Here is a 25,374-nt window from a genome sequence, read left to right on the forward strand (position 1 = left end):
ACCACTTTTCCAGTGGAGTTTTTATTCCTCGAGGGAATGTATATTCAGTGAGAACGTATGTATATAGCACCTTTAAAAGAGTAAAAGGAGCCTAATCAGACAAAAATTGACACAGAGCCAAAGAAGGAGACATTAGGATAGGAAGAGGTAGGTTTTAAGGAGCAGCTTAAAGGAGGAGAGTGAGGTGGAGAGGTTTAGGGAGGGAATTCCAGAGCTTGGGGCCTAGACAGCCGAAGCCAATGGTGAGGTGAAGGAAATGTGGGGGGTGCACAAGAACTCAATTTGCTTCCATTTCCTTTCAATACTAATCCCCATCCCTAAAACTTCACCCAATCCTTTTCCTATCAGATGGGAAAAGAACCAGGAGGAGATGAGCAGAATTTTAATTTAAGTATCGAGACATTGTGATCTGGAATGCACTGCCTGAAAGGGCAGTGGAAACAGATTCAATAATAAATTTCAAAAGGGAATTTGATATATACTTGAAAAGGAAAAATTGCAGGGCTATGGGGAAAGAGCAAGGGTTTGGGACTAATTGGATAGCTCTACCAAAGAGCCGGCACAGGCACGATGGCCCGAATGGCCTCCTTCTGCACTGTATGATTTTATGATGCTGTGTATCTAAAGATTTCCTGCAATGTTATGTTTAATTAGAAAGAAAGACTTACATTTATATAGCGCCTTTCACAACCACCGGACATCTCAAAGCGCTTTACAGTCAATGAAGTACTATTTGAAGTGTAGTCGTTGTTGTAATGTGGGAAACGTGGCAGCCAATTTGCGCACAGCAAGCTCCCACAAACAGCAATGTGATAATGACCAGATAATCTGTTTTTTGTTATGTTGATTGAGGGATAAATATTGGCCAGGACACCGGGGAGAACTCCCCTGCTCTTCTTCGAAATAGTGCCTTGGGATCTTTTACGCCCACCTGAGAGAGCAGACGGGGCCTCGGTTTAACGTTTCATCCGAAAGACGGCACCTCCGATAGTGCAGCACTCCCTCAGCACTGCACTGGAGTGTCAGCCTAGATTTATGTGTTCAACATCCCTGGAGTGGGACTTAAACCCACAACCTTCTGACTCAGAGGCAAGTGTGCTGACACTTAATATGTGTGATTTAATATTTCATCATTATTATTAATAACGTTTAATCCCATTCCCTTGTTCTCTTTAAGCCTTTTTTCTCTCGCTCCCTTTATTGGGAATGTGTAGGTGAGACTGCGAGCGGCGGTCAGGTCCTGAGGAATCGGAACAGGAGCGGCCGCTGGTGTCGCTGCGGTCTGACTGCAGCACCGCAGGTAGCGATGCGGTAAACGAGCCGGGAGTGTGAAGAAGGCTGGTGTAGCGGGGGCTGGCGAGCACTGGAGGCAGACACCGCCGCTGCTGTCGCAGCAGTGATCGGACTGGAGTTGCAGGCAACGGCACCAGACGCTCTCAGTCTCCGCTTCTTGCCCAGCATTTGCATCGAGCCGTTTTATTTTAAGCCTTCTCTCCTGTGCGTTTCGCTTCGCAATTGATGGTCAGAATTTGGTTCTGCACCTTCTCTTTCTCCACCCCTCCCTCCCCACACACCCCCCTCCAAAAAGACAGCCGCTCTTTCACCCACTCACCTCTGGTAAGTGTATTTATATTTTTGTTCATTTTATTTTTAAATGGTGGGAGGTTTTGCATTTTGCAAATACTCTTAATTTTTTTGGTGAGGATTGGAGTTGGGGGGGGGGGGGGGAAACTAAAAAAAAAAGGTAATTTTGCAGACAACTGGTGGGAAGAGGCGAGATATCTACAGACCGAATCCTGGAGCAACCGCTGCTATTGACACTTTGCAATGGAAGTCGTAGGGGGGGGAAGAGAGAATAAAACAAGGTTTGCCGTGTTAATTTCGGTGGAAATGCGGATATTTTCTTGCGTGAATTCAGCACAGGCAGCCCCGGGGGAGAGGAAGGGAGGGTTGCTGAGATATTTCTGATTGCAAACGATGTGAGGTACTTGAGACTCAAAAAGAGCGTCGCAGCGTTCAATCAGAACGCTCCCTTGATCCCCTGTGTGTCGGCAGGTTTAATTTTTTTTTTAATTTTTAAAAAGAATTGCAGAATAAAAATCAAAAGAATATTATTTTTTATAACATATTAAGCGCCCTTATGTTATGATTTGGACCCGTCAGAAGTCCCCTGATGTCTCTCTGCACGAACGCTGTTTATTTTTATACATGTACTGTATGTAGACGAGTCAGTGCTGGAAGCGGTTTTCAACGTGTTCATTTTGTTAAGGTGCGGTGAAATCGCAGTGTCAGCTGGCAACTATTGGACAGCTGTGGCGAGCCCTGGGGAAATAACATGTTTCTGTTCCCCCTCCAGTGAAATGGGCAATCCGTGAGCGGCACCTCTCCTGATTGTAAATGTCAGCGTCGATTTCAAGCTCCAACTCACTCCCACCCACAACTCAAGAAGGGCCGGCATATCTGTTTTCTAGCCTAATGGGATTCTCCCCTCCCTCCATCCAGTTGAACTTTTAAAAAAAATTGGTTAATGACTAGCAATCAAATCGGGCACCTGGGTCATTGGCAGTGATGCACATTTAAAGCTGTCGCCCTTCAGTCTACTGTCTCGACCAAGAAAAGTTAGTGCTGCTTTATTCAATGCGTCTTGTTTTTAAAAAATCCTCCCCTTGCTCATAATCAGGGCCACTGGCTTATGGCATCAATTCCCTCTAAAACCCGGGTCAAAGTCTCAAATAAAATGGACTAATTCAGTGGCGGTGAACCAGTGGCCTGTTCATTAGTAACGGGGCAGACAGCCATTGCCAAAACATCGGTTCCGAAATAAAATTTGTCTGCACATTACCAATTGAGCTGTGTTTCTTTGCATGGAAACATCGTCTAACAGGTGGAATGTTCTAGAGGGTGTGTGTGAAATGATCAGCTGACATCTAATGACAAAGGGGCCCGAATTACTGTGCTCCCTGTGTAACCAAATTATAAACAGGTTCTTCATCACGTCACTGCACAGGCTGATCCCAGCAATTCTCTACCCCCCCCCCCCCCCATGTGTCCTTGTTAAAATTGCTTTTGTTTTTCTGTATTTCCTTTATGATGTACTCATATTAATCATATTTTTGATGAAGCAAAGTTGACCGTTTTAAATATTTTTAAAAAGTCAGTTGTTGTGGAATGAGACAGTTTTGTTCTTTTGACCTTGACCCATTTTGTAAGTTTTCCCATTTCTTCAGCCTGCTCGCATTGAATCAGTGTATCTTTGCACCTCACTGAGAGGGACAGGAAGGTTTGAGAAATGTCATCGTCTCTTTAATGTGGTCTTGGCCTTTGTTCTTCGCACACTGGTCTAGTTCCTATACTTGGCCAGAGACACATGACTGGAATGTGCAGGGTGACATGAATTTCAAAAACTTGCATAGTTTTGTAATAAATCACAGAATCACACAGCACAGAAAGAGGCCATTCAGTTTATCGTGCCTGTGCCGGCTCTTTGAAAGAGCTATCTAATTAGTCCCACTCCCCTGCTCTTTCCCCATAGACCTGCAAATATTTCCTCTTCCAATCTCTTTTTGAAAGTTAGTATTGAATCTGATTCCAGATCATAAGACCTACTAATAGATCTCATAAATGGATAGGCTTTGTAGATATTACTCATAAACCAAATTATAGGGTCCCTGAAGGCACAACTCATGGGACAGGTGGATGTGCCATTGCATAGTTTTAGGATGCATCTTTACATCTCAATTTTGGGAGTTCCTAGCCTCCCAGGAATCTGAAGGAAGCATCAGTGAGGGGTCTGCTTGTGCACCTCCCTGCGCCTGATGCAAGCAGCAGTAATCGTGGGTATGGTAGCATAGTGGTAATGTCACTGGGCTAGTAGTCCCGAGGCCTGGACTAATGATCCAGAGACGGGAGTTCAAACCCCACCACAGGCAGCTGGGGAATTTAAATTCAATTAAATAAATCTGGAATTAAAAGCTAGTATCAGTAATGGTGACCATGAAACTACCGGATTGTCATAAAAACCTATCTAGTTCACCAATGTCCTTCAGGGAAGGAAATCTGCCGTCCTTACCTGGTCTGGCCTATATGTGACTCCAGACCCACAGCAATGTGGTTGATTCTTAACTGCCCTCTGTGGTTCAAGAAGGCAGCTCACCACCACCTTCTCAAGGGCACTTAGGGATGGGCAATAAATGCCAGCCTTGCCAGGGAAGCCCACATCCCATGAAGAAATTAAAAAAAAATAGCGACCTGGGAGTGGGCTGCCTGTCACACCAACTTACCGCTTTTTTAGTTGTTAACCTACATTTGTGGTATATGAACTGTTCTAAGTCTGAAATTTGAAGCAATGTTATTGTTTTCTAAAGACCTGCGGTGTTCATCTTTACAGATCACTGGCTTCAGAAAAATAGTTTAGCAAACCATTTTTATTTTGTTCTGCAATGGAGAAAAACAGTGTTCCCATTATAAGAATGTCCTGTTGCGGTATTGGCACCATTTGATGATGGTGCATTGTGTAAGTGCCTAAAAACAAAAATTATTTTGTGAAGATTTATTTTACTGAGAAATGTAAGTGAAACCAAAAGCCCACGGTACAGGGCATCACTAGTGCTGAAGATTCGAAGAGGAGTTGAGGTAAATTGGGAAGTAGTGGGTTTTAATACCCTGATGATTGCAGGAGGAAGGCGAGATCGAGGAAGGTCAATAGTTGCACAGTCGTGGTGTCCTGGGAAAGAATGAGCCGAAAAGGATAAAATGCAACAAGTCACGATTGGAACACAGTGAGGATGCCGGGAGGAGGGAGAGGATGTAGGAGAGCATGTTTGCAGCTCAGGACTCCTACAATGTTACCCCACAGAAACAGACCTTTCAGCCCATTAAGTTAGTGCTAGTGGTCCCCAAATCCTTCAATATTCCTCTTTTTCAAGCAACAATCTAGTTCTTCTTTAGAAGAATATCTGGACGCTGCTTCAACAGTGATTTGTGATGGAGAATTCCACATTTTAACCACCCTCCGTGTAAAGCTTTTTTTCTAACCTCCCCTTTAATTCTTTTTGTAGCTATCTTGCATTTATGCCCTCTCATTATCTCGTCAACAACCAGTGGAAACAATCGTCTTATAATTTACCCTATCAAAACCTTTCATTATCTTGAAGACCTCAGTCAAGCTCCCACTTACCCGTCTCCGCTTTAGTGAAATCTTTCTTCACAACTGTAACTCCTTGGTTGAATCTGCGCTGTATTTTGCATTGCTGTTACATTCTCCCTATAACAAGAAGCCCAAAACTGTACACGGGGAGCAACAAGAGAGGAATATGCAGAGGAGCACTAACCACTCAATAAAGTAAATCGAACGTGCGTACAGAAAATAATGCAGAAATGCAAAGCAGCGTGAACAGCAAAAATATTAATTTTTGCAGTGCAGAAATTGCTCTTTTGTGTGATTGATAGGACTGAAATTAATTTATATTATCTATAGACACACAGACAGGCAGATTCCCATTGTGTGTTTGTAATTCAAATTTGCATAGACTGGAATTCAAATGTGTGAACATCTGCACATTACTGCTAGCACTACTTGCACATTCATAGACCTAATTAATGATTAATTGAAAATGCTCAAAAATAACAAATTTTCTTCAGGGAGTTTATTCAGTAAAGATAACAAACCCCTAATTGTAATTAAATTATGTTAACAAAATAGTATTTTGGTAGCTTTTGTATAGCACCTTTCCTTTGTATTGTACTGAAATTTATTCCATCTATATTGAGCATTTATTTTTAGAAAGGACTATGGCATTCAGGTTCCATTAAAGGATTATTTGAGATCTACATTGATCCATTTCCCCCAAGGGATCTCCGATGTCAAGCAGTTACTGATTGACGTTTGTGTTTAGTGGCGGTGTAATCTTAAATAATATTCACAACTTGGCATCAAAGACATGCACAACCCAAAATGGGAGTGGGACAGCTTCTATAGTATAGTCTAAGAATGTGCTCTGCAATGCATGATGATGTCATGTAGACTATTACTGCCACACTGCTGCACTCTGGGTAGAATACCTCACATGTGCAAGTTTGAACAGTATGTGATTTCGTTAAAGTATCGAATTAAAGCTAGTATTTGATATTGAGGAAGTGGGTGGTGGAATTGGTTAGACAGCAACCTTTCATCTCTCTGACCTGGATTCAAATCCAGCCAAGATTGAGGGGATGGAAGTTTCCTCCGCTGGCTGTAGGAGTCCTATGTGAAATGTTGGGCAGTCTCCATCCACTTGCTAATAGGCATGGGTCCAGAGCATAAAACCCCCCAGCTTTGCTCAGAGGCCATGGGATGGCTTGAGTTGTAGTGGGAAAATATCATACTGGTGGAGTAGGACTTGTTCTTCTGAAGTAGGAACTGAGGCAAGTTATTGGGGCAGCGCAATGCAACCTTTTATTCTGTATCAAATCTGTGATGTACCAGACAGGCGGAGTGCTTGGGTATTGATACTGGGTGTCTGAGAAGGAAATCTTCCAATTGCCCAGCACTGGCATCCTTGATGAGCACAGGATAAAGATTTTAAAAGCATTTTTATATTGAGAGGTCCCAATGTCCACATTTGAATCTTGTGACTGGGATGAAATGCTCCTTTCCTGACAGCTCAGAGGTGAACCAGCAGTGAGTTTAAGGAAGGGTCCCCATGCTGGAAGTGCACCTGCACCTTTAAATATGCCAGGTGTGCGTCGGATTGGGCCTCAGCTGTGATGTCCTCAGCCAGAAGGCCTGCTGACCTGGACTGTCGAGGTTCACACATCATTAATGGCTCTTAGTGAGCGAATGCTTTCAGCAATGGAATAGAAGGAAACAAAAAATAGTACATTTCTTGTATAAATCATTCAAAATTTGACCAGGTCTCAAAAAAATCAAACAAATTGCTCAAATTAGGCTTGGGTTAAAGCCAAAATGGCTGCACTTTGCATTGTTCCCAAGGCAGCTGATGTGTTCCTTGGCTTGGCAAGACTACCAGTAGAATCAAGAATAATGAGATTCTATCACATGCAATCTGCCGAATAAAAAAAATATGTACAGAAGGTACACTATTCCCTGCATCAGTCAGTGGAACAAGTCCCAGTGCCATTTCCAGCCTAATGGTGTGGTACATAAATAGGAGCTTGCCGTCCATGTCTGCCAGGACTCCCCTGTTGGGTGAAAAAATAACCCATCCCATTTATATAATCCAAACTCTGTTTTATTGTGTTCCAAATGGTAATGTACCATGCGGTTGGTTTAGTTAATAAACTACTCAAGCTTTGCTCTCGCACTCTGTGATGATGCAGCTTTTGTAACGACTCCAGATTGTTGTCCTGCATTTATAGAAAAACAAATCGGGACTTGTTAGACTGTTGTTGCGTGCAGAGAGAATGAAAGAACTTGCATTTCTATAGCACTTTTCATGACCTCGGTACGCCCCAAAGCACTTTACAACCAATTTTGAACCTTAGTCACTGCTTTAATGTAAGGAGGCGCAGCAGCTACTTTGCGCATAGCAAGATCCCATAAATAGCAATGAAATAATGACCAGATAATCTGTTTCGCTGATGTTGGTTAATGCATAAATATTGACTAGGACACTGGGAGAGCTCTTCGAATCGTGCCGTGGGATCTTTTGCGTCCACTTGAGAGCAGACGGGGCCTCGATTTAATGTCTCATCTGAAAGTCGGCATCTCTGACAGTGCAGCACTCCCTCAGTACTACACTGGGAGTGTCAGCCTGGATTATGTGCTTTTTCTCTTGAGTGGGACTCGAACCCACGACTTTCTGATTCAGAGGCGAGAGCACTACCACCGCGCCAAGGCTGGGGGAGCAGCCATCTTTCGTGGTGGTGGTGGGTCAAGCAGGTGTGAGTTCCACCCCAACCTGCAGCCTGACCACCCCCATCACTGCCCACTCTACTGTAAGAAGGAAAACTGCAGTAACCTCACCCCTCTCCAGCTAATCAGGGGGATCTGGCTTATTCAGCAAATTGGTTTGCTATTATTAGGCCACATTGACACCCCCTGTTAAAATAGCAGAGAGGGGAATTTGATCACGAGTGCGTTTACGTGTTTGGCGAGGACATCGCCAAGAACGGATTCCAAGTTATTTTCTCAGTGGAGTGTGCCGCAAGACACTAGGAGTGTTTCTGTGCTCAGCATCTCATAGCATCAAGTGCAGGTTCATCTGCAACAGACTGCTCATTCATCTCAAGACTGTGGGATATTGCTGGTGCATAATGGCTGCCGTGTTTTTCTACTTAACAACAGTTGCGGTATTCCAAAAGGAATTCATTGTGTGTCAAGGACTTTGAAATGATAAAGCATTATAATAGCACTACTTGCATTAATATAACTATGTTCTACAGCACTGTTAGAAGGATTTGAGCTTTTGGATATATTTTGGATGTTACAATTACATCGACTGTATGAATAAATGTACTGCTTTGTGATTTTCTAAAGAATAGCGTCCACAACCGCCTACATTCGATACAGTCTATGCTGCATACTTGGTCTCAGCCAGATTTGGAGTACTGGGCTTCAGCAGCCCAGGGCTACAGAGGGGGTAATCATCAGGCAGGGTTCCTGTTCATGATATCCAGGAGGAATTGCACTTGAGTGACGTACGAGCACCTGTGGAACCGAGTCCCAGAAAGATCAGAGCTTTCAGAAGATGGGGAGAGGCGGATAAATAAATGAATGCTTGGAACGGGTTCACACCTCCGCAAGGAGCAGTCACCATGAAATCATTGGTGGTGGTTTTTGTATCTTCGCACTCCTTCCTTGGAGATCAGTGTGAAGTAGTGGAAGGATTTGCAGGCTGATTAACAGCCTGACAGGCCGCAACGTGAACGCTCCTTCCATGGCCGTAGCCACCTTGATACCAGTCGATGGGGTGGTTAGTCCTATACAGTGGGAGAGTTTTATGGGCTCCCACGACCCATACAATGAGGGGGGGAGGCGCACCTGTACCCACTGGACGCGAGTATCTCAGGACTAGATAGACTAGATGCAGGAAGGATGTTCCCAATGGCGGGGGAGTCCAGAACCAGAACACTCAGCCTAAGGATAAGGGGTAAGCCATTTAGGACAGAGATGAGGAGGAATTTCTTCACCCAGAGAGAGTGGTGAACCTGTGGAATTCTCTACCACAGGCAGTTGAGGCCAATTCATTAAATATATTCAAGAAGGAGTTAGATATATTTCTTAAGGCTAAAGGGATCAAGGGATATGGGGAGAAAGCAGGGACAGAGTATTGAATTTGGATGATCAGCCATGATCTCATTAAATAGCGGAGCAGGCTCGAGGGGCCGAATGGCCTTCTCCTGCTCCTATCTTTTATGTTTCTATCTCGTTGGATGGCAACACAGAATTCCGAGCCAGAGCTCCGGTCTCCACTCACGGGACTGTCTGACTCGGGTGGGAATACTCCCGCTAGGCCAAAGGCTCACTCCATCATTGGTGGTGCGAAAAAGAAAGCAAAATGGCGGCGGATGGGAAAATGTCTGTGGCGCGGCAGTTTGTGTCAGTGTGGCCCTCTCCCTCAGGGTCTTCCGTTCAGCCACTCCTCGAGTTCTCCTTACATCCCAGGTCATCCAGTTCACGCTTAAGAGGAGGCACAGCCAGCAAATGCTGGAGAAGCACTCGGCAGTTCAGGCGGCAGCTGTGGAGACAGCAGATGCTAAGCGTTGTGTGTGCTGCCAGTTCTGAGGAAAGGTTTAACCTGTCCATTCTCTCCACAGAGGCTGCCTAACCTGCTGCATACATGCAGCATTTTGTCCATGTTTCACATTTCCAGTATTCTGCTTTTCACTCTCAAATGATGGCTAGCACAATGCAACCAAAGCATCACGTCTCCTGCATGAGAAACTCCCTTTCCTTGAAAATAAATAACTGGATTGAATCCATGGAATGTGTGCTAAACAGATTAATTTCCTTTTTACAATTTTGTGTGAAGCATAACTGATATTTTACAGGAGAGCGAGATGTGCCTCTGGAAGATTAGATAAAATCTCCTGTGCCATTAATAACGTGGAGGGGAAAACACACAAACTGATGTCGCCTTTGTGTAGCCTCATTGCAATCAGTAATCTGTTCTGCCCTCAGGGCAATAGAGCGGTCAATGATTGTAATTTCTGCCTCTGTGGTTACACTGTTTGCAGACAGCAGAATGCACATAAATTTAGTATTGATCCTTCTTGATGTTATTTATAGACCTGTTTGCAGTAGAGAAAGAAGAGTAGATAGGTAGTGAGGTGCCCGGCTCGAGTGACCCTTCTCGGTGCATTAGCCAAAGTCAAGTTGTTCGACTGTGGAGTACTTCACAGGTCTAATGCTGTTCTCATCTAACGCTCGTTCAAGTGCACCTTCCAGCAGGAGTCATGGGATAGCAGCTGGGAGCAGGAACCATGGCTGATAATTTTCCTCTTCTCACCCCTGGCTTTATCCTGGGATACTGAGGCCAGTTGTCCTAGTGTCAGCTGTGGCTCAGTGGGTAGCACACTCGCCTCTGAGTCAGAAGGCTGTGGATTCAAGTCCCACTCCAGGGACATTGAGCACATAAACTTAGGCTGACACTCCAGTGCAGTGCTGAGGGAGTGCTGCACTGTCGGAGGTGCCGTCTTTCAGTTGAGATGTTAAAACCGAGGCCCCCTGTCTGCCCCCTCGGGTGGATGTGAAAGATCCCATGGCACAATTTCGAAGAGCAGGGGAGTTCTTCCCCGGTGTCCTGGCCAATATTTATCCCTCAACCAACATAACAAAACAGATTATCTGGTCATTATCAGATTGCTGTTTGTGGGAGCTTGCTGTGCGCAAATTTGCTGCCGTGTTTCCCACATTACCACAGTGACTCCACTTCAAATAGTACTTCATTGGCTGTAAAGTGCTTTGTGACGTCCAGTGGTCGTGAAAGGTGCTATATAAATGCAAGTCTTTCTTTCTAATTGTTGTCCCAATCTGAGAGTGTTATTATTTCATAGTTTTAAACTCTCGGATTAGAGATATTTCGTTGATGTGAATTTATTTTGAATGGCTTCATTCGTAGAATTCCTGATCTGCTTTCCTTGGTATTATGCACTGATGTCTTGTTTTGCATACTTTGTACAAAAATAATAAATTGCAGGACAATGGAGTTTACAGTTTAAACTCTTTTAATGAAGCATCAGGTCTGTGATCTCTCATACAGCACCGTGTGGACAAGATGGAGTCAGGACCCCCTGGGTCTTCCAAACAATAGCAGTCCTTACAGATGCCTGCAGGCCAATGACAATTCAGCATGTGATCACATGTGAATATAATAGGTATCCCTTACAGATGCCTGCGGCCCAATGATAATTCAGCATGCAAATGTTACACTGGATTTATTTGTCGTCAAACTCGCATAACATAAATGTAATTATCACTTGACATAGGTTTTTGCCTATACGATAACATAGGTTGGAGCATTAGCAATACATTCACCGACATAAACTGCGGCATCAAAGCTCGAGTGGTCCCTGAACTTGACCTCGGTCCCAAGATCTACCTTTGCAATGAGCTCTAGTGCAGTCTGTGATATTAGATGGAGTTTGTCTGAGGGTGGGGGGAGAAGGAGAGTCGCATTTTCATTAAGGTTTCTTCCCTGCAGTAGGAGGCAAGGAAGCAATGGACAGAAGACGTTTACAGACAAGTAGCACGAATTAAACTGAAGGGATTTTTGAACGACTGCAAACTCTGGTTTTATCTTGTAACAGCCCCACGGTAACCGATCCCCAGCATTGTATAAGATTAGAGGAAGGAAAGAGGAGTTGGAAGCAGGCAAACGGAAATTTCCTTCAAATTAATTTGACCTCAACGATGAAACAGATTTGTCCTTTGACAATAGGAAGTACTGTGAATGCGCAGCAGGCCCGTCCGCATCAGAGAGAGAAAAGCAAGCGAGCCTTTCCCACCAAAACTCTCGCATGGCGTGAGCCTCCCTGCTGAGTGCTTCCAGCACTTTTCCCCTCTTCCTCAGCCAGTCTCTTTTTTCCTGCTCTCTCAGGACTGAAAGCGAGGCCCCTTCCATTTGCTTATACTTGGCCCATGAACAAACCGTGAAGCGCACTCCACTGGGAGATCCAGGCACATGCATTGGTGATTGATGCTCGTGTCCTTCAATCACTTTGCTTGTCGTCTGTTTCTTGTTGCCATTCAATCTTGCCTTTTTTTTTAATTGGAAGTGAAGGGCTCTCTATTTTTCACACAGCGAACCTCTCAGCTGGGCTGTGTTGATCCGCACCATTGGCACTGTAGCAATTTAATGTGTAGTGTGTACGCAGCAACTTGTCGAGGGTATCCTTAAGCCTGTGCACTCATTGGCATTTGTAAGTGGGGTATTCGGCCAGTAAGAATGTTCCATTGGGTATGGGTGGTATGCTGACACTGCATCTGTGGAATATGGGGATTGCTAGATGACAATAGCTCAAGATCCATCTAGTTCACCTTCTACCATCCTGGTAGTCTCAGGATACAACAATAATGGAGTTGTTGACTAATCAGAGCAACAATCTCTATCGATTAGTCTACAACAGACCCAGACATGAGGTGAGGAAAACTCCCAGTGGTGGAGAGCTTTGGGAATCACAGGTCCAAATTCACCTGTTTCTCCCAAGCCCGCTACACTCACCATGTTCCGTCTCAAAACAAAAAAAGAAAGATTTGCATTTATATAGCTCCTTTCACGACCATGGGATGTCGCAAAATCGCTTTCCAGCTAATGAAGCACTTTTTTGAAGTGCAGTCACTGTTGTAGTAAACGCGGCAGCCAATTTGCGCACAGCAAGGTCCCACAAACAGCAGTGTGATAATGACCAGACTATCTGTTTTAGTGATGTTGGTTGAGGGATAAATGTTGGTCAGGATAACCGGGAGAACTCCTGTATCCCAAAATGTTATTTTCTGGGGAAAAAAAAATCGAATTTGCATTTGAATGCTTCCACTGTCTCCCCATTCCATAGATTGACCACTCACTCATTGTTTCCAAAGATTCGTTTTGAATTTTCCCCCTTCAACATTACATTATCTAGTCTGTATTTCACATTATCTAGTCTGTATTTCACATAATGTACTGCAATTAAGGAGGGATAAAGGGTTTAAAATAACACAGGATTTGGACTTGAGGATCAACACTTGGAAAGCAAATGTTCAAATTTGATTTGCTGTACTAACCTTTCTGTATTGGGTCTCTTGCCCATGAAGTCTTTAAACTGTAATCTCAATTTGAAGTTGTCACATTTAAAGTTCTATATATCTGACTTTGCCTCGTACTTCAGCGAGTTTTATCCTGTGCTGAGCCACCAGAGCAGGAAAGTCCTCATTCTGTCTGAGGTTAGCTGATCACAGCCAGGACAACACTTGGGATGATCCAGTTGGCCTCCGTTTCCCCAGGACTATGGATGGAAACATCAGCCAGGGTTCGTGCTCCTAATCACTGTGCAGTAACCTCTGCTCATGGACTAGGTAGAGAGTGGGGTGCAGACAAGGACAACTTTGAGCTGATCTGTGAGACCCTACATCGTCGAATAGCCCATTTAGACTCGTGCATGGCCACTGGGTGAGTTACCACAGGGCTGCTGACACCTGTAGAACTGCAGCGCAAGAGAGAAAAGGAGAAAGCCGCGAAACAGAATCCTTGATATTTCTCACATGATTCGGCCTTTTGCACACTTGCAGCCCTGCTCAGCAATAACAACTTGCATTTATATAGCGCCTTCTACAACAACAGCTTGTATTTATATAATGCCTTTTAATATAGTGAAATGTCCCAAGGTGCTTCACAGGAGTGTTGTAAAACACGGAGCCACACAGAGATATTAGGGCAGATGACCAAAAGCTTGGCCAAAGAGGTAGGTTTTAAGAAGTGTTTTAAAGGAAGAAAGCGAGGCCGAGGGGTTTAGCTAGGGAATTCCAGAGCTTGGGACCTCGGCAGCTGACGGCGCGGCCACCAATAGTGGTGAGATTATAATCAGGGATGCTGAAGAGGCCAGAATTTGAGGAGTGCAGATATCTCGGGAGTGGCCGGGGGGTGGGGGGTGGAGTTGTGGGGCTGAAGGAGGTTAGAGATAGGGAGGGGCGAGGCCATGGAGGGATTTGAAAACAAGGATGAGAATTATAAAATCAAGGTGTTGCTCAACTGGGAACCAATGTAGATCAGTGAGCACAGGGGTGATTGGTGAACAGGACTTGGTACAAGTTAGAACACGGGCAGCCGAGTTTTGGATGACCTCAAGTTTACAGAAGGTAGACTGTGGGAGGCCAGCCAGGAGTGCGTTGGAATAATCAAGTCTAGAGGTAATAAAGGCATGGATGAGGGTTTCAGCAGTGGATGAGCTGAGGCAAGGGCGGAGACGGGCAATGTATCACAGGTGGAAACAGGCGGTCTTGGTGATGGAGCGGATATGTGGTCAGAAGCTCATTTCAGGGTCACATATGACACCAAGTTTGCGAACAGTATGGTTCAGCCTCAGACATATGCTAGGGAGAGTGATGGAGTCGGTGGCTAGGGAACGGAGTTTGTGGCGGGGACCGAAAACAATGGTTTCGGTCTTCCCAATATTTAGTTGGAGGAAATTTCTGCTGTCGGACAAGCAGTCTGACAATTCAGATAGTGGAGGGGGTCGAGAGAAGTGGTGGTGAGGTAAAGCTGGGTGTCGGCCGCATACATGTCGAAACTGATGCCATTGTGGGGCAGCATGCAGATGAGAAATAGGGTGGGGGGCCAAGGATAGATCCTTGGGGGACACCAGAGGTAACGATGTGGGAGTGGCAGTGAGTCAGGAGCAGCCCGACCAGAGTGGGCCTGCGTGGGAACACTGAGCGTCGGTGGCAGTTTGAAACCGGTGGCAGTTTGAAACTGGCGGCAGTGAGTCAGGAGCAGCCCGACCAGAGCGGGCCTGCGTGGGAACACTGAGCGTCGGTGGCAGTTTGAAACTGGCGGCAGTGAGTCAGGAGCAGCCCGACCAGAGCGGGCCTGCGTGGGAACACTGAGCGTCGGCGGCAGTTTGAAACTGGCGGCAGTGAGTCAGGAGCAGCCCGACCAATTCAACAGCAGGGGAGAGAGGTAAAAAGTAATCAAAGTGTGACATCACCAGGAAGCAGGTAAGTGATTGGTTGGTGAGTATTTTTCTCTTTTTTTAAACTTTAACTCTGGTTTATAGTTGCTAAGGTCTCTCTAGTGTAGCAGGGACTGTTGGTAAACCAGTTAACTGTAGTGTAATTAGTGGGATTGATTGATTTAATTTAAATTCAATTAATTAAAGGGTAAGTCATGGCAGGACAGCCAGGCCCCGTGATCTGCTCCTCCTGCGATATGTGGGAACTCAGGGACACTTCCTGTGTCCCTGACAACTACATGTGCAGGAAGTGCATCCAGCTGCAGCTACTGACAGACCACATTGCGGCACTGGAGCTGCGATTGGATACATACTGGAGCATTCACGATGCTCAGGACATCGTGAATAGCACATTTACGGAGTTGGACACACCGCAGGAAGAGGTTGGACAGGAAGAAAGGGAACGGGTGACCAACAGGCAGAGTACTAGGTGCAGGCAGGTAGTGCAGGGGTCCCCTGTGGCCATCCCCCTCTCCAACAGATACACCACTTTGAGTACTGTTGGGGAGGATGGCTTATCAGAGGAAGGCAGCAGCAGCCAACTTCCTGGCACCAGGGATGGCTCTGCTGCACAGAATGGGAGGAAAAAGAGGGTTAGAGCTATAGTAATAGGGGATTCAATTGTAAGGGGAATAGATAGGCGTTTCTGCGGCCCCAAACGAGACTCCAGGATGGTGTGTTGCCTCCCTGGTGCAAGGGTCAAGGATGTCTCCGAGCGGCTGCAGAACACCTTGGAAGGGGAGGGTGAACAGCCAGTTGTCGTGGTGCATATAGGCACCAACGATATAGGTAAAAAACAGGATGAGGTCCTAAAAGCGGAATATAGGGAGTTAGGAGATAAATTAGTAAACAGGACCTCAAAGGTAGTAATCTCAGGATTGCTACCAGTGCCACGTGCTAGTCAGAGTAGAAATAGAAGGATACTTCAGATGAATACGTGGCTAGAGGAATGGTGCCAGGGGGAGGGATTCAAGTTCCTGGGACATTGAACTGGTCCCACCTCCCCCAGAACCGATACCAAACGGACGGTTTGCACCTGGGCAGGGCTGGAACCGATGTCCTAGGGGGAGTGTTTGCTAGTGCTGTGGGGGAGGGTTTAATCTAAAATGGCAGGGGGTTGGGAACCTGAGCAGGGAGACAGAGGAAAGGGAAACAAGGATAAAAGCAAAAGATAGGAAGGAGAAAAACAAAAGTGGCAGTCAGAGAAATCAACGGTTTAAATCAAACATGGCCACAGTAAATAATAATTCTAATAGGTTTAAGAGCATTAAAAAAACAAGCCTGAAGGCTTTGTGTCTTAATGCGAGGAGCATTTGTAATAAGGTGGATGAATTGGCTGCGCAAATAGAAGTAAACAAATATGATTTGGTTGGGATTACGGAAACGTGGCTCAAGGAAGGACAGGACTGGGAACTCAACATCCAGGGGTATTCGATATTCAGGAAAGATAGGCAAAAAGGAAAGGGAGGTGGGGTAGCATTACTGGTTAAAGAAGGGATTAACACAATTGTAATGAAGGATATTAGCTCTGATGAGGTGGAATCTGTATGGGTAGAACTGAGAAATACTAAGGGGAAAAAAACGTTAGTGGGAGTGGTTTATAGACCTCCAAACAGTAAGGCGGAGGTTGGGGGTGGCATTAAAAGGGAAATTAAAGAAGCGTGCAATAAGGGCACAGCAGTCATCATGGGTGACTTTAATCTACATATAGATTGGGCCAACCAAATTAGTAACAATACTGTGGAGGAGGAATTCCTGGAGTGTTTACGGGATGGTTTCCTGGACCAATATGTTGAGGAACCAACCAGAGATCAGGCCATCTTGGACTGGGTATTATGTAACGAGAAAGGATTAATTAACAATCTTGTTGTACGAGGCCCCTTGGGTCGGAGCGATCATAATATGATCGAATTCTTCATTAAGATGGAGAATGAAGTAGTTGACTCGGAGACTAGGGTCCTCAATTTAAATAAAGGAAACTACGATGGTCTGAGGAGCGAGTTGGGTAGGATTGATTGGGGAATGTCACTCAAAGGGTTGACGGTGGATAGGCAATGGCAAACATTCAAAGACCAAATGGATGAACTACAAAATTTGTTCATCCCAGTTTAGCATAAAAATAAAACAAAAAAGGTGACCCAACCGTGGCTAACAAGGGAAATTAGGGATAGCATAAGGTCCAAGGAGAGGGCATATAAATTGGCCAGAAAAAGCAATAATCCTGAGGATTGGGAGCAGTTTAGGAGTCAACAAAGGAGGACAAAGGGATTAATTAAGAAAGGGAAAATAGAATGAGAGTAAGCTTGCAGGGAACATAAAAACTGACTGTAAAAGCTTTTATAGATATGTGAAGAGAAAAAGATTGGTGAAGTCAAGCATAGGTCCCTTGCAGTCAGAATCGGGGGAATTTATAATGGGGAACAAAGAAATGGCAGACCAACTAAATACGTATTTTGGTTGTGTCTTCACAAAGGAGGACACAAATAACCTCCCAGAGATGCCGGGGAACATAGGGTCTGATGAAACGGTGGAACTGAAAGAAATCAGTATTTGTAGGGAAATGGCGTTAGGAAAATTGATGGGACTGAAGGCCGATAAATCCCCAGGGCCTGATAATCTACATCCCAGGGTACTTAAGGAAGTGGCCCTAGAAATAGTAGATGCATTGCTGGTCATCTTCCAGAACTCGATAGACTCTGGAACGGTACCCATGGATTGGCGGGTAGCTAATGTTACCCCACTATTCAAAAAAGGTGATAGAGAAAAGGCGGGGAATTATAGACTGGTAAGCTTGACATCAGTAGTGGGGAAAATGCTAGAGTCCATTATAAAAGATGTAATAGCAGAGCACTTGGAAAGCAGTGACTGGATCGGACAAAGTCAACATGGATTTACAAAAGGTAAATCATGCTTGACTAATCTACTGGAATTTTTTGAGGATGTAACTGGTAAAATAGATAAGGGAGAACCAGTGGAAGTGGTGTATTTGGATTTTCAGAAGGCTTTTGATAAGGTCCCGCATAAGAGACTAGCGTGCAAAATTAAGGCACATGGGATTGGGGGCAAGGTATTGACTTGGATAGAGAACTGGTTGGCGGACAGAAAGCAAAGAGTTGGAATAAACGGGTCGTTTTTCGAGTGGCAGGCAGTGACTAGTGGGGTACCGCAAGGATCGGTCCTAGGACCCCAGCTGTTCACAATATATATTAATGATCTGGACGAGGGAATTGGATGTAATATCTCCAAATTTGCAGACGACACAAAGCTGGGTGGGAAGGTATGCTGTGAGGAGGATGTCGTGAAACTCCAGTACAATTTGGACAGGTTGGGTGATTGGGCAGAAACATGGCAAATGCACTATAATGTGGATAAATGTGAGGTTATCCACTTTGGTGGCAAAAACAGGAAGGCAGATTATTATTTGAATGGCAATAGATTGGGAGAAGGGGAAGTGCAAAGAGACCTAGTTGTTCTTGTGCACCAGTCGCTGAAGGTAAGCATGCAGGTGCAGCAGGCAGTTAAGAAGGCAAATGGTATGTTGGCCTTCGTAGCAAGAGGGTTCAAGTACAAGAACAAGGATGTCTTGCTGCAGTTGTACAGGGCCTTGGTGAGACCACACCTTGAGTATTGTGTGCAGTTTTGGTCACCTTACCTGAGGAAGGACGTTCTTGCCATGGAAGGAGTGTAACGAAGATTCACCAGGCTGATACCTGGGATGGCAGGAATGACGTATGAGGAGAGATTGTGTCAATTGGGCTTATACTCACTGGAGTTTAGAAGATTGAGAGGGGATCTCATCGAAACCTATAAAATTCTGTCAGGCCTGGACAGACTAGATGCAGGAAGGATGTTTCTGATGGCCAGGGAGTCCAGAACCAGGGGTCATAGTCTAAGGATAAGGGGTAAGCCATTGAGGACTGAAATGAGGAGGAATTTCTTCACCCAGAGAGTGGTGAACCTGTGGAATTCTCTGCCACAGAGGGCAGTCGAGGCCAGTTCATTAAATATATTCAAGAAGGAGTTGGATATATTTCTTAAGGCTAAAGGGATCAAGGGATATGGGGAGAAGGCAGGGACAGGGTACTGAATTTGGATGATCAGCCATGATCTCATTGAATGGTGGAGCAGGCTTGAAGGGCCGAATGGCCTACTCCTGCTCCTATCTTCTATGTTTCTATGTTTTTATGGGAAGAGAAGTCATTGCAGGTGATTCTCTGGCTACGATTAGATAGATAAGAATGGAACCAGGTGAGCAAAGTCCCACCCAGCTGTACGACGGTGGAGAGGCGTTGGAGGAGGATGGAATAGTCAACCATGTCAAAGGCTGCAGACCGGTTGAGAAGGATGAGAGGGGATAGTTTACCTTTGTCACAGTCACAATGATATCATTTGTGACTTTGATGACAGCCTTTTCAGTACTGTGGTGGCGGAAACCGGATTGGAGGGATTCAGATGTGGAGTTCTGGGAGAGATGGGCATGGATTTGGGAGGCGAAAACGTGTTCAAGGACTTTGGAGAGGAAAGGGGGTGTTGGAGATGGGGTGGTAGTTTGCAAGGACGGAGGGGTCGAGGGTTGGTTTTTTTGAAGAGAGGGATGATGATGGTAGATTTGAAGGAGAGGATGACAGTACCTGAGGAGAGAGAACCGTTAACAATATCCGCGAACATGGGAGCCAGAAAAGGAAGATAACAAAATACTGCAGATATTGAAAATCCGAAATAATAACAGAAAATGCTGGAAAAACTCAGTAGGTCAGGCAACATCCGTGGAGAGAAATTTGAGTTGACGTTTCGGGTCGAACCCTTCTTCAAAACCCGTTCAAGTCTGTTTTGAAGAAGGGTTCGACCCGAAACGTCAACTCAAATTTCTCTCCACGGATGTTGCCTGACCTGCTGAGTTTTTCCAGCATTTTCTGTTGTTAAGCCAGAAAAGGAAGTTGAGTGGTCAGCAGTTTAGTGGGAATAGGGTCGAGGGAGCAGTAAGTGGATCTCATGGACAAGATGAGCTCGGAGAGGGCGTGAAGGGAGATCGGAGAGAAACTGGAGAAAGATGCAAGTTCAGGGCTAGGGTAGGGGGGAACCTTAGAAGAAGTTTGGCCCAGTGGGCTGTGGGAAGGAAGGGAAGTGGCAGAGGCAGCTGATCGGATGGTCTCGATCTTAGTGACAAAGTCCATGAGCTCCTCACACTTGTTATTGGAGGAGACAGGGGAGAGGGGTTTGAGAAGATGGTTTGCAGTAGAGAATAGAAGCCGGGGAGTTATCTTTGAATTCCAGAATGATCCTGGAATAGTGAGCAGATTTGGCAGATGAGAGCAGGACCCAATAATGCTTTATGGTCCAGGTAGATCTGGAAATGTATGGCTAAACAAGTTACCCGCCATATCCGTTCAAGTCTGCATCTCTTGGACTTAAGGGAGTGGAGATGAGGATCATACTAGGGGGAACGGCCAGGGTGAGAGAGTGTAATGGTTTTATTGGGGACTAGGGTATCAAAGGTGGTGGTGAGGGTGTGGTTGAGCAGATTGGTAGTTACAGAAATGTTGTGAATGGAGGGCCAAAGGCTGGACAGTTGGGATTTTGAAAGTGCAGTTGTAAGTGAGTTGGGGGAGGGTTTTCCAGGGACGGACACAGAAAGGAGTAAGGTTGGGCGGGGCAAGGGGGATATGGGTGGAGAGAGATACAAAGAAGTGGTCAGAGATGGCCTTAACCTAGGAAAACATCCCAGGATGTTTCAGGGAAGAGTAATCAAACAAAAATTGACACTGAGCCAAGAAGGAGGCATTTGAATGGGTGAGTAAATGCTTTGTTAAAGAGGTAGGTTTTAATGAGCGTCTTAAATGGACAAGGGAGAGAGGTGGAGAGCTTTAGGGAGGGAATTCCAGAGCTTGGGGCCTGGACAGCTGAAAGTGGAACTCCTTTTTCACCCCACTTTCCCCACCTTCTCCAGTTTTGCACTCTCCCACAGTACCGTCCTGAAGACTGCACAGTTTGTGCTCTGGGCCACGCTAATGATCCTGAGTCCGACTGAAGAGACTTGGGCCAAGAATTTCCGCGTTGGGCGCAATTGGCGATCAGAAGTGGTTTTCTCTCTTGCTCCAATTTCCGCTCAAACTCATTTGCATATCGCTGAATGTAAAATCTTCCACGAACCAGCACGATCGGGCTGCGTTTTAGAACGTTATTTTTTCTAAAAACATTAAAAATATTTTTTAATATATTTAGGAGGGGTAACCTGGTGTAGTTTGATTAATACAGCTGAAAATGGGTTCATCACAAAATAGTCTTTGTGTCTAGTTCACCACCTGTGTGTGACCCTATTTTAAATAACAAAACTGACTTTAAAAAGCTATACAGAACCATTTACTCATCTCATCGGTGTACAGTAGTCAGTGTCTTAGTAAATTAAATATTTTTAAAATGTCCCCATTTGTATCCTTGCGCCAAAAAAAGCAGCTTGATTTTTAGAGCCTCCCCAAAGGCCCGCAAATGGGTGCAATTAGCGGAAACTCGCCGTGGTGATTAGCTTGATCTGGGGGAGGGGGGTGGCCAGTTTTGTGGGTGGGGCCAGTTCCACTGCAATGATTTTTAAACCAAAGATCACAAACTCGATTTGCGCTGGACGTAATTTGCGTGCGGAAATTCCTCGATCTTTTGCGCTAGTTTGGCTGATCTGGGCACATTATGCTGGAAATAACCAGCGGAAACTCCAGGCCTCAAATGTATTGACCTGTGTTCACTTGTATTATTAATCCCAGATCAGAAAGTCGACCAAGACGAGAGTCTCCACCACAGTATCCTAGCACACAGATGTCTTCTCGAGCACGTGCTTCACTAAGTTCCTCAGTGAATTCAGTGATTTGCTGCTGTGTTATGCAGCACTTAGCTGCTTGGCTGACTTCTGTCTGACTCCAGTCTAAATTGGGATACTGCTTGCTTTATCTCCAGATTGAGCCCACCCTAGGCTGGGCCCAGCCTGAGTGTAGTAAAATTGCACAGCTGCAGCTTCTGTAACTTGAACTGTGAGACTAAGCATTAAGTTCAAAGCTCTATTGCTGAATGAAATGGCTTGAAAGGGCATCTACATGGGCGATTGATGCAAGTCGGTTTGGGTGGACTGAGGTGGGTTAGGTAGTGGCACCACCATGTTCAGGCATGGCACTGCCTCTGCTGGGGGCGGGGGAGTGGCGGCTCTGCCTCTGCTGGGGGGCGGGGGAGTGGCGGCACTGCCTCTACTGGGGGGCGGGGGAGTGGCGGCACTGCCTCTACTGGGGGGCGGGGGAGTGGCGGCACTGCCTCTACTGGGGGGCGGGGGAGTGGCGGCACTGCCTCTACTGGGGGCGGGGGAGTGGCGGCACTGCCTCTGCTGGGGGCGGGGGAGTGGCGGCACTGCCTCTACTGGGGGGCGGGGGAGTGGTGGCTCTGCCTCTACTGGGGGCGGGGGAGTGGCGGCACTGCCTCTGCTGGGGGCGGGGGAGTGGCGGCTCTGCCTCTGCTGGGGGCGGGGGAGTGGTGGCTCTGCCTCTCCTGGGGGCGGGGGAGTGGCGGCACTGCCTCTGCTGGGGGCGGGGGAGTGGTGGCACTGCCTCTACTGGGGGCGGGGGAGTGGCGGCACTGCCTCTGCTGGGGGCGGGGGAATGGCGGCACTGCCTCTGCTGGGGGCGGGGGAGTGGTGGCACTGCCTCCGCTGGGGGCGGGGGAGTGGTGGCTCTGCCTCTACTGGGGGGCGGGGGAGTGGCGGCACTGCCTCTACTGGGGGCGGGGGAGTGGCGGCACTGCCTCTGCTGGGGGCGGGGGAGTGGCGGCACTGCCTCTGCTGGGGGCGGGGGAGTGGCGGCACTGCCTCCGCTGGGGGCGGGGGTGTGGCGGCACTGCCTCCGCTGGGGGCGGGGGAGTGGCGGCACTGCCTCCACTGGGGGCGGGGGAGTGGCGGCACTGCCTCTACTGGGGGCGGGGGAGTGGCGGCACTGCCTCTACTGGGGGCGGGGGAGTGGCGGCACTGCCTCTGCTGGGGGCGGGGGAGTGGCGGCACTGCCTCTGCTGGGGGCGGGGGAGTGGCGGCACTGCCTCTGCTGGGGGCGGGGGAGTGGTGGCACTGCCTCTGCTGGGGGCGGGGGAGTGGCGGCACTGCCTCCACTGGGGGCGGGGGAGTGGCGGCACTGCCTCTACTGGGGGCGGGGGAGTGGCGGCACTGCCTCTACTGGGGGCGGGGGAGTGGCGGCACTGCCTCTGCTGGGGGCGGGGGAGTGGCGGCACTGCCTCTGCTGGGGGCGGGGGAGTGGTGGCACTGCCCCTGCTGGGGGAGGGGGGGTGGCGGGTCTGCCTCTGCTGGGGGCGGGGGAGTGGCGGCTCTGCCTCTGCTGGGGGCGGGGGAGTGGCGGCACTGCCTCTGCTGGGGGCGGGGGAGTGGCGGCACTGCCGTCTACAATGGAATGGTATATATTGGATGGGTAATCTGGCTGGTGGGGTGGAAAGCGATAGGCTGGGCACACAGCTTCTCCCAATAACCCTCGCTGGGGTGTATGCAATGCTGAGCCTGGCACTGCCCTCGGCTCCCCGGAGACTTCCCAGCTTTGTTTCAGCCTTTTCTTTCTTTGGAATAAACGGGTCTTTTTCCGAGTGGCAGGCAGTGACTAGTGGGGTACCGCAGGGATCGGTGCTAGGACCCCAGCTATTCACAAAATATATATGAATGATCTAGACAAGGGAACTAGATCTAATAACTCCAAATTTGCAGATGACACAAAGCTGGGTGGGCGTGTGTGCTGTGAGGAGGATGCAGAGAAACTCCAGTACGATTTGGACAGGTTGGGTGATTGGGCAGATGCATGGCAAATGCAGTATAATGTGGATAAATGCGAGGTTATCGACTTCGGTGGCAAAAACAGGAAGACAGATTATTATCTGAACGGCAATAGATTGGGAAAAGGGGGAGTGCAACGAGACCTAGGTGTCCTTGTGCACCAGTCGCTGAAGGTAAGCATGCAGGTGCAGCAGGCGGTTAAGAAGGCAAATGGTATGTTGGCCTTCATAGCGAGAGGATTTGAGTACAGGAGCAAGGAAGTCTTGCTGCAGTTGTACAGGGCCTTGGTGAGACCACACCTTGAGTATTGTGTGCAGTTTTGGTCGCCTTATCTGAGGAAGGATGTTCTTGCCATGGAGAGAGTTCAGCGCAGATTCACCAGACTGATACCTGGGATGGCAGGAATGACGTATGAGGAGAGATTGGGTCGATTAGGCTTATTCGCTAGAGTTTAGAAAAATGAGAGGGGATCTCATTGAAACTTATAATATTCTAACAGGACTGGACAGACGAGATGCAGGAAGGATGTTCCTGATGGCGGGGGAGTCCAGAACCAGGGGTCACAGTTTAAGGATAAGGGGTAAGCCATTTAGGACTGAGATGAGGAGGAATTTCTTCACCCAGAGAGTGGTGAACCTGTGGAATTCTCTACCACACAAGGCAGTTGAGGCCAATTCATTAAATATATTCAAGAAGGAGTTAGATATATTTCTTGAGGCTAAAGGGATCAGGGGATATGGGGAGAAAGCAGGGACAGGGTATTGAATTTGGATGATCAGCCATGGTCTCATTAAATGGTGGAGCGGGCTCGATGGGCCGAATGGCCTACTCCTGTTCCTATCTTCTATGTTTCCTGATTTGTACTTGAAGCACTTGTTGCTTAGAGCTGAGTAAAATCAAATCAAGCTGCCCCGGGGTTCAGGGGAGAGAGAGTAAATGAAACCTTTTTTGTTAAAATTTAGAAATGAATCATGAGAAAATAGTACCAGTTCTTTCTTGTTTTCGCAAGATGATTTGGAATAATCAGACTGTCTTTACAATGAAAAAACTTCCTGTTCTCTCGCTTATTAATCAGGATGAGAGGATAATCGTTCTACTGAGACTTGGATCGTCAGGGCTGTGTTCTCTGGAGCAGAGGTCTTCAAGTGGGGAAATCTAATGGAAATGGTCAAAATTTTGGAAGAGTTTGAGAGTAAGTAGTGAAAGATTATTTCTACTGGTTGATCAATCGATAACGAAAGGGCAAAACTTCCCTGGTTAATACTCGGAAGAACTTGCGTTTGTTTGGCGGCTATCATCTCGTCGGGACGTTCCGAAGTCGGTGACTCATCGTTGAAGTACAACCACTGCTGATATGCAGTCAGTTTGCGACGGCAAGATCCCACATTTACAATCTATATTAACGATTTGGAGGAAGGGACCGAGTG

The 25,374-nt window shown here is 46.9% G+C and overlaps 1 protein-coding gene across 22 annotated transcripts in view; it reads left to right on the forward strand.

Annotated features, from left to right (window-relative positions):
• Positions 1-1,244: 1,244 nt before the first annotated feature.
• Positions 1,245-25,374, forward strand: part of nrcama (neuronal cell adhesion molecule a) — a 498,783-nt gene continuing 474,653 nt past the window's right edge. For 7 of the 22 annotated variants that reach the window (XM_086008666.1, XM_086008661.1, XM_086008660.1 and 4 more), the window contains exons 1-2: positions 1,246-1,617; positions 25,023-25,139. The gene's annotated coding sequence lies outside the window, so the exon portion shown is untranslated. Of the gene's footprint in view, positions 1,618-25,022; positions 25,140-25,374 lie in introns of all 22 variants that reach the window. The other 15 variants (XM_086008649.1, XM_086008662.1, XM_086008653.1 and 12 more) reach the window with 5 other exon arrangements.

This window comes from Somniosus microcephalus, chromosome 16, assembly GCF_052327205.1.
Source record: "Somniosus microcephalus isolate GS21.2 chromosome 16, FLI_Smic_1.0, whole genome shotgun sequence".
In the NCBI taxonomy this organism is placed as follows: Eukaryota; Metazoa; Chordata; class Chondrichthyes; order Squaliformes; family Somniosidae; genus Somniosus; species Somniosus microcephalus.